This window comes from Juglans microcarpa x Juglans regia, chromosome 6S (genome assembly GCF_004785595.1).
Source record: "Juglans microcarpa x Juglans regia isolate MS1-56 chromosome 6S, Jm3101_v1.0, whole genome shotgun sequence".
Classification (NCBI taxonomy): domain Eukaryota; kingdom Viridiplantae; phylum Streptophyta; class Magnoliopsida; order Fagales; family Juglandaceae; genus Juglans; species Juglans microcarpa x Juglans regia.
In genome coordinates, this window is record NC_054605.1 from 10,588,172 (window position 1) to 10,604,439 (window position 16,268).

Here is a 16,268-nt window from a genome sequence, read left to right on the forward strand (position 1 = left end):
GGTAGGAACATTTCCCCCACTAATGTTTTTGGTTGTCCAGATTGTTTGGTTTTATTGGGTTATACAAAGGAAAACTCTAGGTTCATTGTTCTTAAAAGAGTTACAAACCGGGTAAATTTCACTTTGTTCTTGAAAAAGTTAACAAGTTATTTTTGATTTAATGCTTTGCCTCGTGAGTCTCTGTCTTCGAAACTTGTAGCAACGAGGCATGCTCTGTAACCCTGCTCTATTTTTCCCATGCTGCAACAATATCCTTGTTTCTTTCAAATGGCTAATAGAACTTTGTGTCTCTGCTCCCTGGCTAGAGCATGTGTTTTGCTTTTTTATTTTTCAATTTATTAAAAAAGGTATAAGGTGGAAAACTTCTAGGGCTCCTTACCTCATATTTGCTTGAATTCTATCTTTATATTGATTAATTGGCTCAAAATATAATTGCTCAATCAATGGAAAGCAGAGACTGTATACAATATGGTTCAAGCTTTGATTATGCCCAAACTAGTACGCGGTGTTAAGTATAGTTCAGGGAGTCGATCCACAGGGAGTCGAAAGAAACACAACAATACGCAAGCTTAAAAGAAAATATCAAATTATAATATGACAAGAATCTAAAAATTCTACCTAAAGCACGTAATTAAAATGAGATTAGGGTATAGATAAGAAGGCAAGTAAAACTTTGAACTTCCATCAACCGAATCCAATACTCTAATTTTTTCAATCCAAACGATATACACAATTAAGAATTATAACATCAAATTCTTAATTGGAAGATATGACATTATATTCATCTACTTCCTCAAATTTAATTCTAGAATCTATTATCCCATTATAAATCACGGTTTTCACAAATAAAAATGAATATCAAATCTAAAGACAACCCTATGTTCATAAATAATAATGTAGTAGAAGATCACATCAATGGTATGAAAAGTTTGTTTAAGTCTCAATCATATATTCATAATCCTATAGTTCAACAAAATCAAACCATAGCAAGATTTAATATAATTGTCTCAAACTTATAATATCCAAAACAAATGGAGAATTGAATCCTAAAATCTTAAATAATAAAGCTTAACATCTGAATTGAAATAAATTCAAAATATTTTCACTAAACAATTTCCACCCTAGGTTGTACCCAAGATTTAGTTCTCCATAGAAGAACTAAAAAAAAAAAAATAGTATTTTTCTCTTCTCTAGATCTGTGCCTCCTCCCTTCAAAAATTTCCAATTCCGTGCTTATGATCAAAGAAACCCTAATGTTTTCATATTTCCGCATAAAAACTCGCCTCAATTTTAGAACTCAACTTGACAGCCACGTATGTGTTTCATGAGTTTGAATTTAAAAATCCTTATTAGATACACATTTGTACCCCTTTAAAATATCTTTCCAACGCATTAAGAATCATATCAATCCGATATATGAGTGGAAAGTTACAATCAAAATACTAAAGTCTATCTAGGCTGTCTCCTAGCTCGTTTTGGATTCCGACTTTTTCTCTTGATCCGAATTACTTTAAGACTCCATTATTATCCTTATTTGAAGAGTCCTACACTCCTTGAAAGTTTTTAGATTGTTCCAATATCTTACCCACTTGAAAGTCCTTGAATTTGACTATGTTTTGATTTGCTCTTTTATAGACCCTAAAATTAAACGTCAAAAGCTGCTTAAGAATATCTCAAAGTAAATAGAAACTCAATTCAATAATACACATTAATTACTATAATTTCTATTCATATTTTAGCATTTTCATTCAATAATAGGGCATTTAGAGTACACTTTCATACACTTATCACACCCTCAACTTGTTTATTGCTAGTCCCTAGCAATTTCTATGCTAAAGAGATGAGAATCACTAAAATTGGCCACCAATTCATATTTTCCAGATTCACATATCAAAACAAACTAAGGAATCCAATAAACCATTAAGATCAATACACCTGTAGCAATTCACAAAGTGTGTGTGTGTGTTCTCCAAGCAATAACCATCTTACCACAACCCTTGATACATACAACATTGAGAACATCTCAAGCAAAAGGTTCAACTCCATAACTCATGGGTATAATAATGTTTTGTGTAAGGGCTCTCTCTATGGAGTTGACAAGTGGTGTACACACAATCACATGAAGATTTAGGTAATTATGAACAAGCAACAAGTAAACATTGATCTTATGATAGGAACACTAACAAATAAGAATTCAATCATTCTTTCCACATTTTTGCTTGGGATCAGAACGGTCAAAACAAAAAGTTGTAATGTGGCTTAAGTTAGGCTATATGACAAGAAAATGAAAATGATTCAAAAACTTCCAAGTATATGCCTAAGGAATCTTATTGAACATCTCAATAAAGCACATATATCACTTGATGTACTCTTCAACCTTTCAAATTACCGAATAATGCCTTTTTTTCATTTGTTACTTTTTTATTTTCAGCTCAACAATTTGGTGAACAAGTATATATCATCCTGATATTCTGCTATTTCTACCCAGCTTTGGTGTTTTTGCCTTTGAAGCTTACTCACTTGAATACCTTGTAACTTCTGTTCTTCCTTTTTTTCTCTCTTTTTTTTTTATTCCTTAAAATAATTACATATCTAGTACACATTTAGAAGTAACAAGAGTAGGGAAAATCAATGTATAGGTTATATTCTAATGTGGAGAGGTATGGATAATGTAAGTATATGAAGAAAAAAGGTTATATATGTTTCTTGGCTCAAAGTTGGCTACTAGGGATCTATAATTCAAAGAGTTGGCTTGAAAGGCTCAAATGTTAATCCTAAATTGACATTCATCATATCCCAAGTATATCCACCATCATACCACAAGTCATACAATGATATTCTCAAAAGAAGTGCCCAATTCAAAAAAAAATCAATAAACGCTTATCAAAATTTCCAGCGTTTGTTGGCTCTCAATCCTCTCCAAAACTCACAAATAAAGACTTAAGCAAAAGAGTTCTCTAGATACATGTGTCAAACCACCATCTTACCATAAAACTTGGATGAGTGAATTAGAAATCCTGTGAATACCTCGGCATAATGATCAAATTGGGTTCGTTTAATTCACTAAGATGGCGATTCATGAGAATAAGTACACATGTAAAGGGATGTACGTGTGATGCTAAACGAAAATCTGACACATAATTCTGACACATGTAAACGTGCCACAGAGTTCCAACAAGCATTTGTAAATGCATAATTTGCACCACCCCCCAACTTAAATGAGACATTGTCCAAAATGTTTAAGAATCAAAACTGAATGGAGAGTAATTGAAGAGAGTAGAATACACCTGTTGTGTGACGTGGGCAGCCCGGTAAGTATAAGAGATGACAAACTGAAATGGCAAAATGATACTAACCTGAAAACAGAAAACAAATAAAACAGCAACAAACAAAAAGAAAGAAAATGAATGAAATGAAAACAAAACAAAACAAATTAAAAAAAAATATACATGCATGGTGTGGTCAAGGTTGATAGACCGGATCCACAAGTGGAATGTCTTTCACTTCTGGAACTTGCCTATCAATTAATACGTTAAAGTGTTGACCATTTACTTTAAAGATTCAACCATCCTTAAAATCCTCTATTCTACCGGCCCATTTGTAAAAATATTTTTCACTACAAAAGGGCCAGTCCACCTAAACTGAAGTTTTCATGGGTACTTGTGAAGTCTAGATTCATATAAGTGTACTAGGTCATTAGGCTTAAACGTCTTCCTACTGATATTTTTATCATGAAATGCTTTCGTTTTAGCTACATAGATTTTAAAGTTCTCATAAGCATCATTTCACAACTCTTTCAACTCGATCAACTGAAATTTCCTAAGCTAGCATTCAATTTTGAAGTAATACTAATAGGAAAAGTGTCACCTCGGCTGAGAAATGCATGCTTAAGGGAATTTCAGTTTGGGACTATCCATGCTTAAAGGAATTTGCTTTTCACTTTTCTTAGACAGCTCTTCAAATTTTGGTTACCAAATATGTGGGCCATAATCTTGAGGTTCATCAAAAATAGCACAAAGATCAATAACATCAGATGAATCATTCATAATATCAAACTCAGAATTAACAAGAAAATATTCAAGGGAATCAGAATCATGAGTTGTGTGAACTACCTTATCTATGAGTGTGTCAATCATGTATGTTCGGTGGCGCTCGTCATCTTCTATTGGTTGTTTATCAATATGGAAAATATTCACCTCAAAAGTCATATTCTTAAAATAGATCTTCATTAGATCATTCCTGCAATTAATAAGAGTAGTAGCAGTAGCAAGGAAAAGTCTACATAAAATTAAGGGGATTTTAGAATTAGAGTCAACAACATAACTAGTATCAAGGATTAAGAAATCAACAGGGTAGTAAAACTTGTCAATTTGGATCAAAACATCATCAACTATTCCTCTCGATTTCTTAACTGAACAGTCTGCCAATTGAAACACAACAGAAGTGGCTTAATTTCACCCAAACCAAGCTGCAAATAAATGGAATAAGGCATCAAATTTACACTAGCTCTTAAATTTAGCAACGCTTGCCCATATTCATGATTCTCAATATTACATGCAATGGTTGGACAACCAGGATCATTATACTTTGGAGAAATTCGCTACTCAATTAAAGCACTAACTTGCTCTGTCAAGAATGTTGTCTTCTTAACATGGTGCTTCCTCTTAACTGTACACAAATCTTTGAGAACTTTTGCATAAGTAGAAACTTGTTTAATAACATGCAAAAGAGGAAATTTGATCTTTACCTGTCTGGGGTTCTCCAAGATTTCATTGCTAGAATCCAAAATTCGCATACTAGATTTTAAAGCTTGAGGAAATTGTACCTTAACTGGCCTCTTAATTACCTCAGCTTTCTTGGGCAACTCGGCACTATCATTGCTTTGTTCCTCTTCAACATCTTCTGACTTATCAGTTGTTGGGATGTGTAAGGACTTACAACTTCGTGTCACAATGGCATTGACCTCTTTCCAATTTTCTTAAGTCATATGTTGACCTTAGGGTGTGGATTGAGTTTGAGAATGGAACTTGCCACTCTCATTCACACTGAAAGAGTTCATCAACTTGGATACATGGTTTTTTATCTCCTTATTTTCTTCAATAACCTGCATAATCAAAGATTTACACTTTTGATTATTTTTATTATGTGTCTCAATAAAAGCATGTAAAGTATCTTCTAAGGGATTCCTAGAAGAAGATTATGCATGATTCGGTGTATGATAAGCTCTAGGTGGATGTGCAGGCTGCTGGTTTTCATATTTCCAGCTAAAATTTGGGTGATGACGCCACCCCGGATTATAAGTATCAAAGAAAGGTGTAAAAGGCTTCTTGTACATACCTAAGGCGTTACATTGTTCCTCATACATCCCTCTATTAGCCACGTGTGTTAGCTTTAAGTCCTTAGTCTTTAACACCTCTAGCTCTCTAATGAGCACCTCAATCTTAGCCATTAGGTTATCATCTTCCTAGAGATGGTAAATTCCACCACCATTGGATTTCCTGCAGGTCGTGACCTATCTGTGCTCTCAATAGCACTAGGTCCAGTCCAAGTGTGAGTTTTTTTAGCAAGCTCATTGAAGTATTCTATGGCCTCATCAAGATCTTTCTGTAAGAACTCGCCATTACATATCATCTCCACAAATTAGTGCTCTCTAGGTGTAAGTCCCTCATAGAAATAACTAACTAAGCGCCAGTTCTCATACCCATGGTGAGGACACATACTCAACAACTCCTTAAATCTCTCCCAAGACTGATATAAAGTCTCACTGTCCTTTTGTGTAAATGTGGAGATTTGGCTTTTTAAAGCGTTGGTCTTATGTTGGGGAAATTATTTATTAAATAAGATTTGAGTCATCTCATTTCATGACCCAATAGATCGTGGCCTTAACGAGTATAGCCCCAACTCTTAGCTCTATCCTTCAAAGAGAAAGGAAAGAACTTAAGTCTCACAACGTTATCAGTTGCATTTTAACTATGAAAAGTCGCAACTACTTCCTCAAACTCCCTAATATGCACATATGAATTTTCATTTTTCAAGCCATGAAAAATAGGGAGTAACTGTATCATTCATGTTTTAAAATCCAATTGGCGAGTATTAGCTGGAAACATGATGCATGATGGTGTGGCTGTGCATGTAAGGTGGAGGTAATCCTGAAGAGTCGTAAGCGAGGCTGCTATAGCTCCATACTCTTGAACAAACTTGCGATAATACCCTGTGAGGCCTAAGAAACCTCTTAAGGCATTGATAGTTTTTGGAATAGGCCAATTTTGCATCGCTATCAATTTCTGAGGATCTGCTCTTACTCCCTCTTTTGAAATCAAGTGTCACAAATACTCTACCTCCTTACTACCAAAAATACACTTGGATTTCTTAGCAAAAAATCTTTTAGACTGTAAAATTTCCAGCACCATAGTAAGATGTTGTACATGTTCCTGCAAAGATTTGTTGTAGACTAGGATATCATCGAAGAAAACCAGCACAGATTTCCTTAAATATGGTCTAAAAACTTCATTCATAACCCCTTGAAATGTCGAAGGGGCATTTGTAAGCACAATGGCATCACCAAAAATTCATAATAACTCTTGTGGGTCCTAAAGGCAGTCTTAGGGACATCATCAAGACTCATTCTAACTTGGTGGTACCCCGAACGTAAATCAAGTTTAGAAAAAATCCCAACACCTCCCAACTCATCTAATAATTCATCAATATTAGGAATTGGATACTTATCTTTTATGGTGTCCTTGTTGAGAGCACGATGGTCTACGCACATTCTCCAACTTCTATCTGCTTTCCTTATTTATAGGATCGAGGAAGAGTAAGGACTTTGGCTGCTTCTTATGCTTCCATTTCTCAACAACTCAGCCACCAACTTCTCTGTTTCTTCTTTCTGATAATAAGGATACCTATAGGGTCTTACACAAGTCGGTTTAACCCCATCTTGTAGCTCTATTTTGTGATCACAGCTCCTGGGAGGAGGTAAACCAGAAGGTTCATCAAAGACTCCATGAAATTTCTTCAATATTTGCTTTAACTCAGGTAGCTCCTCACTCAGTTCACTTCCCTTATCACCAACCAGTACCTGCAATCACAACTCTTTAGTAGCCCCTTCAATGTCTTCATATGGTCCTCCTCTACAATACTTCTGGTGGGTATTTGGATTCCCTGTAACTTGACACAATTGTCACCCAAATGGAACTGCATGGTTAAATCAGAAAAATTCCACAAAATTGAACCCAAACTTCTTAGCCAATCAACACCTAATACCACATCACACCCACCAAGTGTTAATAAATAAAGATGAGCAAAAAAAATTAAATTCTTGCAACAAAATGGGGACTGCCTTACAGTGACCATTGCAAGGAAAAGTGGCTCAATTTGCTACCTTCACTGTCAAATGGCTATCTACCATTGACAGTTTAGCTTTCCTTGCTATATATGGATCAATAAAACTATGAGTATTCCCTGTATCTATCAAAACCAACAACCTTCTGTTGGTTAATTTCCCCTTGCAATCTCATAGTCTTTGGGGTTAAAGAGCTCTAGCATGGAATGAAATTCCTAACAGTTCTCCCACTTCATTTTTCCCTATTTCTTCTGACTGCACCACAGCTAAGGACCCCTCCTCTTTTTCCACTTCTTCTTTTTCCTCCTCTTCCGCTCCCATACCTTCTAACAAAAAAATTCTAGGTTTACTACATCTATGCCCAATGTGAAATTTCTCATCACAGTAGTAACATAACCCCTTCTCCCTTCGTTCTTGCATTTGAGTGGGAGAAATTCTTCTGATTGGCAAGTTGTTTTTTTTTTTTTTAGAAAATTGGACTGTGTGAATCTCGGTCTATATGTTAGGGCTGGAAGTTTAGGGTTTGGATTAGGTGCAAGTAATTTAAGTGGCATGTTAGGGTGGAAAGTGTTTTGGTTATGGGATCTGGGCAGCATACCATGTGTCCTCCGTAGCACCTCTTCCTCCTGTAATCTTGCTAAACCAAAGGTAGCAGACAATGTGGAGGGTTTAAACATACTAACCATGATTCTCAGATCATCTCTTAATCCACTCAAGAATGTACTAATACGAAATTATTCTATTATTCCCTTTATCTTATTAGATAATGCTTCAAATTGAGTTTGATACTCCTCTACTGTATTAGTTTGCCTTAACTTAGTAAATTTCTCAATTGGATCCTCAAAAGCTGAGGGCCCAAATCTTACCTTCAAGGCTAATATGAACTCATCTCAAATATGGACTGGACTTGAGTCCATGAGCCAACAGTACTAAGAAAGGGTCTTACCTTTCATGTGAAATAAGGCAATTTGTAGCCTTTGGTCATCAGGTGTATTATAATAGGCAAATAATTGTTGAGCCTTAAGAATCCATTACGTTGGCTCTCCCCCATCAAACTTAGAAAAATCCAACCTAAGTGATCTAGCTTGTATACTTCCATTACCCTCAAACAAAGGATTATTACTCACCTTAGCATTCAAATTTGAGGAACCTTCACCTGAATTTTGGTTTCCAGCTATTACTGCCAAATGTTCATAGCTAGAAGCCAGATTGTTAATTTGTTGTAGCACTGCCTCTAACATGCATCTTTGCTTTTCTTGTTCTTCTTGCAAATGCAGATTTTCTCTTTTTAATGATGCCAATGCTTCAGCTAACTGGGACTGTCGAGTGCTTCTGCCATGTCGCAGGAATGCGGCTATGAGACTACTGTATTGTGATATGTAGAGAAATTAAAATTGTAAATTTTCTTTGGCTATTCAAGGTGCCAAAGGACTCCTTACTCAGTAATTTGAGACTGGAATAATAATCTTCATAAAAACAAACTGCAGAATTACAGGGCCTTAAATGAGATATAAATAACAACCCACGGCATGACCCACGTCCCACTAACTGACCACTTGAGAAAGCCACGTGAAGGATAAACTAAACAATTGGACTTGGTCAAAAGCTAAAACCCACTGCACTACTCCAATGAAAAGCAACAAATATTAAATAGACTAAAATACCCAACTTAATAACAGCAATTACAAAGAAACCCTTTACTTCCTTAAAGCACTTCGGTAAACAGCCGCCACATTACAGGGTTAGGATTAGAGTTAGGATTCAGAACAAAAAGTGGGAGTGACATAGAGGAGATGGAGGAGAGAAGGAGAATCGACGGGAATAGAAGGAAATGCACAGTTTCAATTGTCTGTTATGCACCATTTCACGCATTCCATAACGCACCGTTTCATTTTCCTCTTCCATTCAGTGTTTCATTTTTTTTAAATCATGCACAAAACGCTTTGTTTTTCCTCTCTCGCCCATCACCCCAAAACTCCACTTTTCTCTTTGACAAAAATGCCCCGTTTCAATTTTCAAATTCGTGTGTAAGGAGTACGCAAAATCAATTGCCTATAGATTTTTCCTTAAAAATAATAATTAAAACTATTATTAAAAAAATAATACTTAAAAATATTTTTTTTAATCCACCCAATAAATATATTGATTTAGGGGTATCAAATCGTGTTAACGTATCGTGTCAAGATATATATATTATACTATATGGATTAATCTAAACACGATCCGTTAAACTTATCGTGTCAAATCTCAAACCTTAACACGATCCATTAACATAACGGGTTGACACGACACGACCCATTTTAACTCATTAGTGAATACTATGAAATAGGTTAACACGACCCGACCCGATCCGTTTTAACCCGTTTATGTAAATGGATTGAACAGATCCGAAATTAACCCGTTTGACTTGGTTAAGTTTAGTATAATTTTATATAAATATTAAAGTTGCAATATATATATATAATATAAAACTAACTACAAATCTAAAATTACAATCTAAATGATAAAAATATCGAAATTAAAATTCCAACAATTTTACTTTTAAATTTAAAGGTATAATTGTAATTTTAACTTTCTTAACATGTCATAACGGGTCAAAACGGATTGATCCGTTATCAATTCATTAAGTAATCATGTCTTAACGAATTAATCTGTTTTGACCCAAATTCGTTAAGATTAATCTCAAATCCATTATTATCGTATAGTATAGTATTTGTGTTGGACTAACCGTTCGTGTCAAGTACTGTCAGCCTACGTGAATCCCGCGTTCCTGCTTTGTAATGTATTATGTAGTCGATCAACCTGGAGGCTTCAATAGGCTCCAGGCCACCACTTCGAAACAGTCGGACATTGAGCGACATACAGAGAGAGATGGCGGTGGGTAATGCAATCCCAATACCCCAATTGAGACCTCCGTTCTCCTACAGTTGCTCGGATTTCCCTTCCAAGAAATCCAAAGCCAGTCTCTGTTTCGTTCTGCGTTTGGGCTGTTGCTCCCTCCTGACCAACGACGCTATTTCTTCGAGTAAGAGCCACAAGAACTCCGGTCTCGTTGCCGTTGATCCAGTAACAGTAGCAGCAACAGCAGTTCCTCCTTGGAATGGGATTGGAACCGCCTTTTCTCTGAGATTGAACAAGGTGAGAACTTTGCCTCTGTTCTCGAGGTACCGCCCTTGAGATTATCTTTTCCCTTTTTCTCCCTTAATTTTTCTGAATTATTTTTTCTGTTCTCTATGTGGGTTCATCATGTGGTGCCCCCATTTAGATGATTTACGGAAAATTTGATGCATAAGATTTTTTGTAAGTTCATATAAATATGACTAGTGAGATATGGGGTAGGAAAATTTGAAGGGTAATGATAAATGAGAAAATTTAACATATTTGGTTCTTGGTTTCCTGTAAATTACGGTAACTGAAAAATGCATGCTTCTGAAAGCGAAAAGAGACAGACTTCAGACTAGTCTTCAGTGTTATTAAAGTGACTGCAAATTGTAATATTGCACAAAAGTTGCTAATTCTCATCTCTCTTCTTCATATTTTATTTTATTTATTTTTTTGGCGGTGAAAAGTGGGAGGAAATGTTGCAAGTTTTACGCCGTCTACTTTTTTCTGTGACCCAAAAGGATTAAAAAAATTTATTAACCCGGGAACCAATAGCCTGGAAATTATTGGAGTCGTGTTCTATCCTATCAATTTTAGAAATATCCGGGCAGCTGGGTTCCCCCGGCCCCAAACGAAACTTTTGTGGAACTGTGATTATATTGTATATTTAAGTTGTTTGCCTCACTTCTGCTTTATGAAGTTGTTGAATAATAAACTTAAATAAAGTTGTTTTTTAGTATATTCATGAACTAAAGTCTTGGTTCATCTTGAAAGAAGTAATTCATATATTTGGAGATTCATGTATTTAGAGATTCATGTATTTGAGATATTCATGTACTTGGGTATTTGTGTACTAGAGAAGTTCATGTATTAGAGTAAATGCTAGATGAATCTACAAGCCTATAAATACCCATGTACGCATTGGCACAAAGCAAGCCACTTGAGAAGTAATTCACTTAGAGAAATTTCAGAAATAGTCTCTCCTTTCTCCCTTTAGAATAGAATATCAGTTTTTCTCCTCCAACAAACTGGTATCAGAGCGCCAGTCTTTTCTAGATCCTGAAGATGGCCAACTCAACGTTTCCGTTTCAATTTCCGCATTTGACAAAGGAGAATTATGAGAATTGGTGCATTCGAATGAGGGCTTTGCTTGGATCTCAAGATGCATAGGAGATCGTAGAGAAAGGCTATGAGGAGCCTAGAGATGAAGCTTCGTTGAGTCCTAATCAAAAGGAGGCTCTGCAAAAGTTGCGGAAGAAGGACCAACAAGCTCTCACGCTCATCCATCAATGTTTGGATGAAGCAATGTTCGAGAAAGTAGCCAATGCCACTACTTCCAAGCAAGCATGGGAGATCTTACAAAACTCCTATCAAGGAGTTGATAAAGTGAAGAAGGTACGGCTCCAAACGCTACGAGGTGAGTTCGAAGTCCTCCGTATGCAAGAATCTGAGACGATTGCAGATTATTTTTCAAAATTGTTGGCCATTGTGAATCAAATGAGGAGATATGGAGAAAAGCTGGAGGATGTCCGGGTGGTTGAGAAGATTCTTCGCTCGTTGCATTCAAAGTTCGATTATATTGTGGTGGCTATCGAAGAGTCAAAAGACTTGGAGACGATGACGGTTGATCAACTCATGGGATCTCTTCAAGCTCATGAAGAGAGACTCAAGAAGAAGAATGAAGAACCTATTGAGCAGGTTCTCGCCACAAAGCTCTCTGTAAAGGAGAAGGAAGGAGAGCGTGATAGAAGTCAACGAGGAAGAGGACGCGGATATGGACCAGGAAGAGCAAGAAGAGGACGAGGACGAGGACGAGGAAGAGGCAGACAAAGCAATCAAAACGCCAACCATGAAGAAAGAGGTCAATCCTCAAGAGGTCGTGGAAGAGGAAATTACTCACGGCAGAATGGGAGACAATATGATAACTCTAAAATCAAATGCTACAATTGTCAAAAGTATGGCCACTATGCTTCAGAATGCTGGAGTTCTCCTAGCAATGCTGAAGAAAAGGCGAATCACGTTGAAAATGAAGAAGCGGAGCCCACTTTTCTACTAGCTTACAAAGGAGAAGAAACTAACAAATCGAATTTGTGGTATCTTGATAATGCTGCAAGCAATCATATGTGTGGAGACAAAAGCAAGTTTGTAGAGCTTGACGAATCGGTGAGCGGGAATGTCACTTTTGGATATATGTCAAAAGTTCCCATCAAAGGGAAAGGTACGATTCTAATTCGGTTAAAAAATGGGAGCCATCAATTTATGTCAAATGTTTATTATGTTCCAAGTATGAAAAGTAACATTTTGAGTTTGGGGCAACTCTTGGAAAAGGACTATGAGATTGAAATGAAAAATCGTAGTCTTTTTCTAAGAGATAACAAGAAGAATTTGATTGCTAAAGTGTCCATGACAAGCAACAGGATGTTTTTGCTTGATATTCAAACTGATGTGGCTAAGTGCCTCAAAGCTTGTGTGAAAGATACGTCTTGGCTTTGGCATTTGAGGCTTGGGCATGTGAATTTTGGTGGATTGAAGTTGTTGGCTCAAAAGGAGATGGTGAAAGGCTTGCCACCTATTGATCAATCTGATCAACTTTGCGAAGGGTGTCTTGTTGGCAAACAATTCTGAAAGAGCTTTACAAAAGAATCATTTACAAGAGCAAGTAAGCCGCTCCAACTTGTTCATACGGATGTTTGTGGACCGATCAAGCCTTCTTCATTTGGTAAAAATCGATACTTCCTCCTCTTTATTGATGACTTTAGTAGAAAAACATGGGTATATTTTTTGAAAGAAAAATCTGAAGTGTTTGGTGTTTTCAAAAAATTCAAAACACTTGTTGAGAAACAAAGTGGCTATGAGATTAAGGCTTTGAGATCAGATAGAGGGGGTGAATTTACATCTAATGAATTTAATGAGTTTTGTGAAGCACATGGGATTCGTCGGGCTTTGACGGTTCCGAGATCACCTCAACAAAATGGGGTGGTTGAAAGAAAGAACAGAACGATTCTCAATATGGCTCGAAGCATGTTGAAGACGAAGATGATGCCTAAAGAGTTATGGGCGGAAGCGGTTGATTGTGCTGTTTACTTATCAAACCGTTGTCCTACAAGAAGTGTAGAGAACTCAACTCCCCAAGAAGCGTGGAGTGGAAGAAAGCCAAGTGTTTCCCATTTGAAAGTTTTCGGAAGTATTGGCTGTGCATATGCCCGATGAAGAAAGATCCAAGCTTGATGATAAAAGCAAGAAGCACATCTTCATCGGTTATGATCAAAGATCCAAAGGCTACAAGCTTTATAATCCAAGCACTAAGAAGATGGTCATTAGTAAAGATGTGAAATTTGACGAAGAAGGTTCGTGGGATTGGAGTGATCAAGAAAATGAAAGATATGATTTCTTTCCCTTCCCTGAAGATGAAGATCAAGGAAATGATGTACAAGAACTCACGACACCTCCTCAATCACCAACAATTCCTAGTACTCCTTCATCATCTTCTTATGAAGGAAGTTCTAGTGAAAGGCAATCCCGAATGAGAAGTCTTCAAGATCTTTATGAGGTAACGGAGAATTTAAGTGATGATCTAACTCTTTTTTGTCACTTTGCCGATTGTGAACCAATACGTTTTGAAGAAGCAGTACAAGAGAAAATGTGAAGAATTGCCATGGATGAGGAGATCAAATCAATCAAGAAGAATGATACTTGGGAATTGGCGACTTTACCAGAGGGACAAAAGCCCATTGGTGTGAAGTGGGTTTTCAAAGTAAAGAAGAATGCAAAAGGAGAAGTAGAAAGATTCAAGGCGAGATTGGTGGCCAAGGGATATAGCCAACGTCCCGGTATTGATTATGGAGAAGTCTTTGCCCCCGTTGCACGATTAGAGACGATTCGGATGATTATTTCTCTTGCAGCTCAAAAGAAGTGGAGGATTTATCAAATGGATGTCAAATCGGCTTTCCTAAATGGAATCCTTGAGGAAGAAGTTTATGTAGAGCAACCTATGGGTTATGTGGTCAAAGGGCAAGAAGATAAAGTGCTAAAGTTAAAGAAAGCCTTGTATGGCTTAAAACAAGCGCCAAGGGCATGGAATAGTCGAATTGACAAATATTTTCAGGAGAATGGATTCGCCAAGTGCCCGCATGAATATGCACTCTATGCTAAGGTGCATGAAAATGGAGACATTTTGCTTGTTTGCATATATGTTGATGATTTAGTTTTTACTGGAAGCAATTCAAGCATGTTTCGAGAATTTAAGAAAGCTATGACGAGAGAATTTGAAATGACCGATATTGGTCTTATGTCTTATTATCTTGGCATTGAGATCAAACAAATGGAGGATGGAATTTTTATCTCTCAAGAAGGTTTTGCAAAGGAAATTCTCAAAAGATTCAAGATGGAAGATAGTCAATCCGTGAACACCCCAGTTGAATGTGGAGCGAAATTGTCCAAGCATGAAGAAGGAGAGAAGGTAGACCCCACAATATTCAAGAGTCTTGTTGGAAGTTTGAGATACTTGACTTGCACAAGACCCGATATACTTTATGGAGTTGGTCTTGTTAGCCGATATATGGAGTCACCAAGCACAATGCATTTCAAAGCGGCTAAGAGGATTCTACGTTATCTAAAAGGTACTATTGATTATGGACTTCTTTATTCATTTTCTAATGAATTTAAGCTTGTGGGGTATAGTGATAGTGATTGGGCCGGAGATTTGGATGATCGGAAGAGCACTACTGGTTTTGTGTTTTATTTGGGAAATGCGGCATTTACTTGGAGTTCTAAGAAACAACCAATTGTAACGCTCTCCACATGTGAAGCTGAAATGTTGCTGCGACATCTTGTGTTTGTCATGCAATTTGGTTGAGAAGGTTATTGAAGGAACTACGCATGCCACAAGAGGAAGCCACAGAGATTTTTGTTGATAACAAGTCGGCACTTGCATTGGCGAAAAATCCGGTCTTTCATGATAGAAGCAAGCATATTGATACAAGATTTCATTTTCTTCGAGAATGCATTGTCAAGAATGAAGTACAAGTCAAATTTGTGAAGACTCATGATCAAGTTGCAGATATTTTTACGAAGCCTCTCAAGTATGATACTTTCAACAAGTTGCGGATGCTACTCGGAGTTACCAAGAATTAAGTTTAAAGGCGGGTGTTGAATAATAAACTTAAATAAAGTTGTTTTTTAGTATATTCATGAACTAAAGTCTTGGTTCATCTTGAAAGAAGTAATTCATGTATTTGGAGATTCATGTATTTAGAGATTCATGTATTTGAGATATTCATGTACTTGGGTATTTGTGTACTAGGGAAGTTCATGTATTAGAGTAAATGCTAGATGAATCTACAAGCCTATAAATACCCATGTATGCATTGGCACAAAGCAAGCCACTTGAGAAGTAATTCACTTAGAGAAATTTCAGAAATAGTCTCTCCTTTCTCCCTCTAGAATAGAATATCAGTTTTTCTCCTCCAACAGAAGTATAACTATAATGACTGTTTGTTTAGCGATTTTAGAGTAATGTAGTTGATTGTTTGTATTAAAATAAATTGAAGTAAACTTCATTTACAGCTGTTGAAGTGATTCTATGTCCCTTTATTGTTTCCAGAGGAAAAGAAAGAGAAAAAAAAAATGGAGGGGAGGGGGAGGAACCAGAAATCAACATCCCACCATTTGGAAGCTTAAAATCAAGAATAGATTGCTTTCTGATTTATTTTTTGGGTATTAGAGATAGTTTTGCCTCTTAATGACCTTTAGACTATGTATCCCTAATGGTCTTCAGATTCATCTTTTAGAGAACTACAGAGCCTGTATTTCATGTCTTTGGTGT

At 36.5% G+C, this 16,268-nt stretch overlaps 1 non-coding gene across 1 annotated transcript; it reads left to right on the forward strand.

The window, feature by feature from the left end:
- The first annotated feature begins 5,698 nt into the window (after positions 1 to 5,698).
- On the forward strand, positions 5,699 to 5,806 carry LOC121237999. Its single transcript, XR_005935045.1, has one exon. It is a non-coding gene; the product is annotated as a small nucleolar RNA R71 (small nucleolar RNA).
- The last annotated feature ends 10,462 nt before the right edge of the window (positions 5,807 to 16,268 follow it).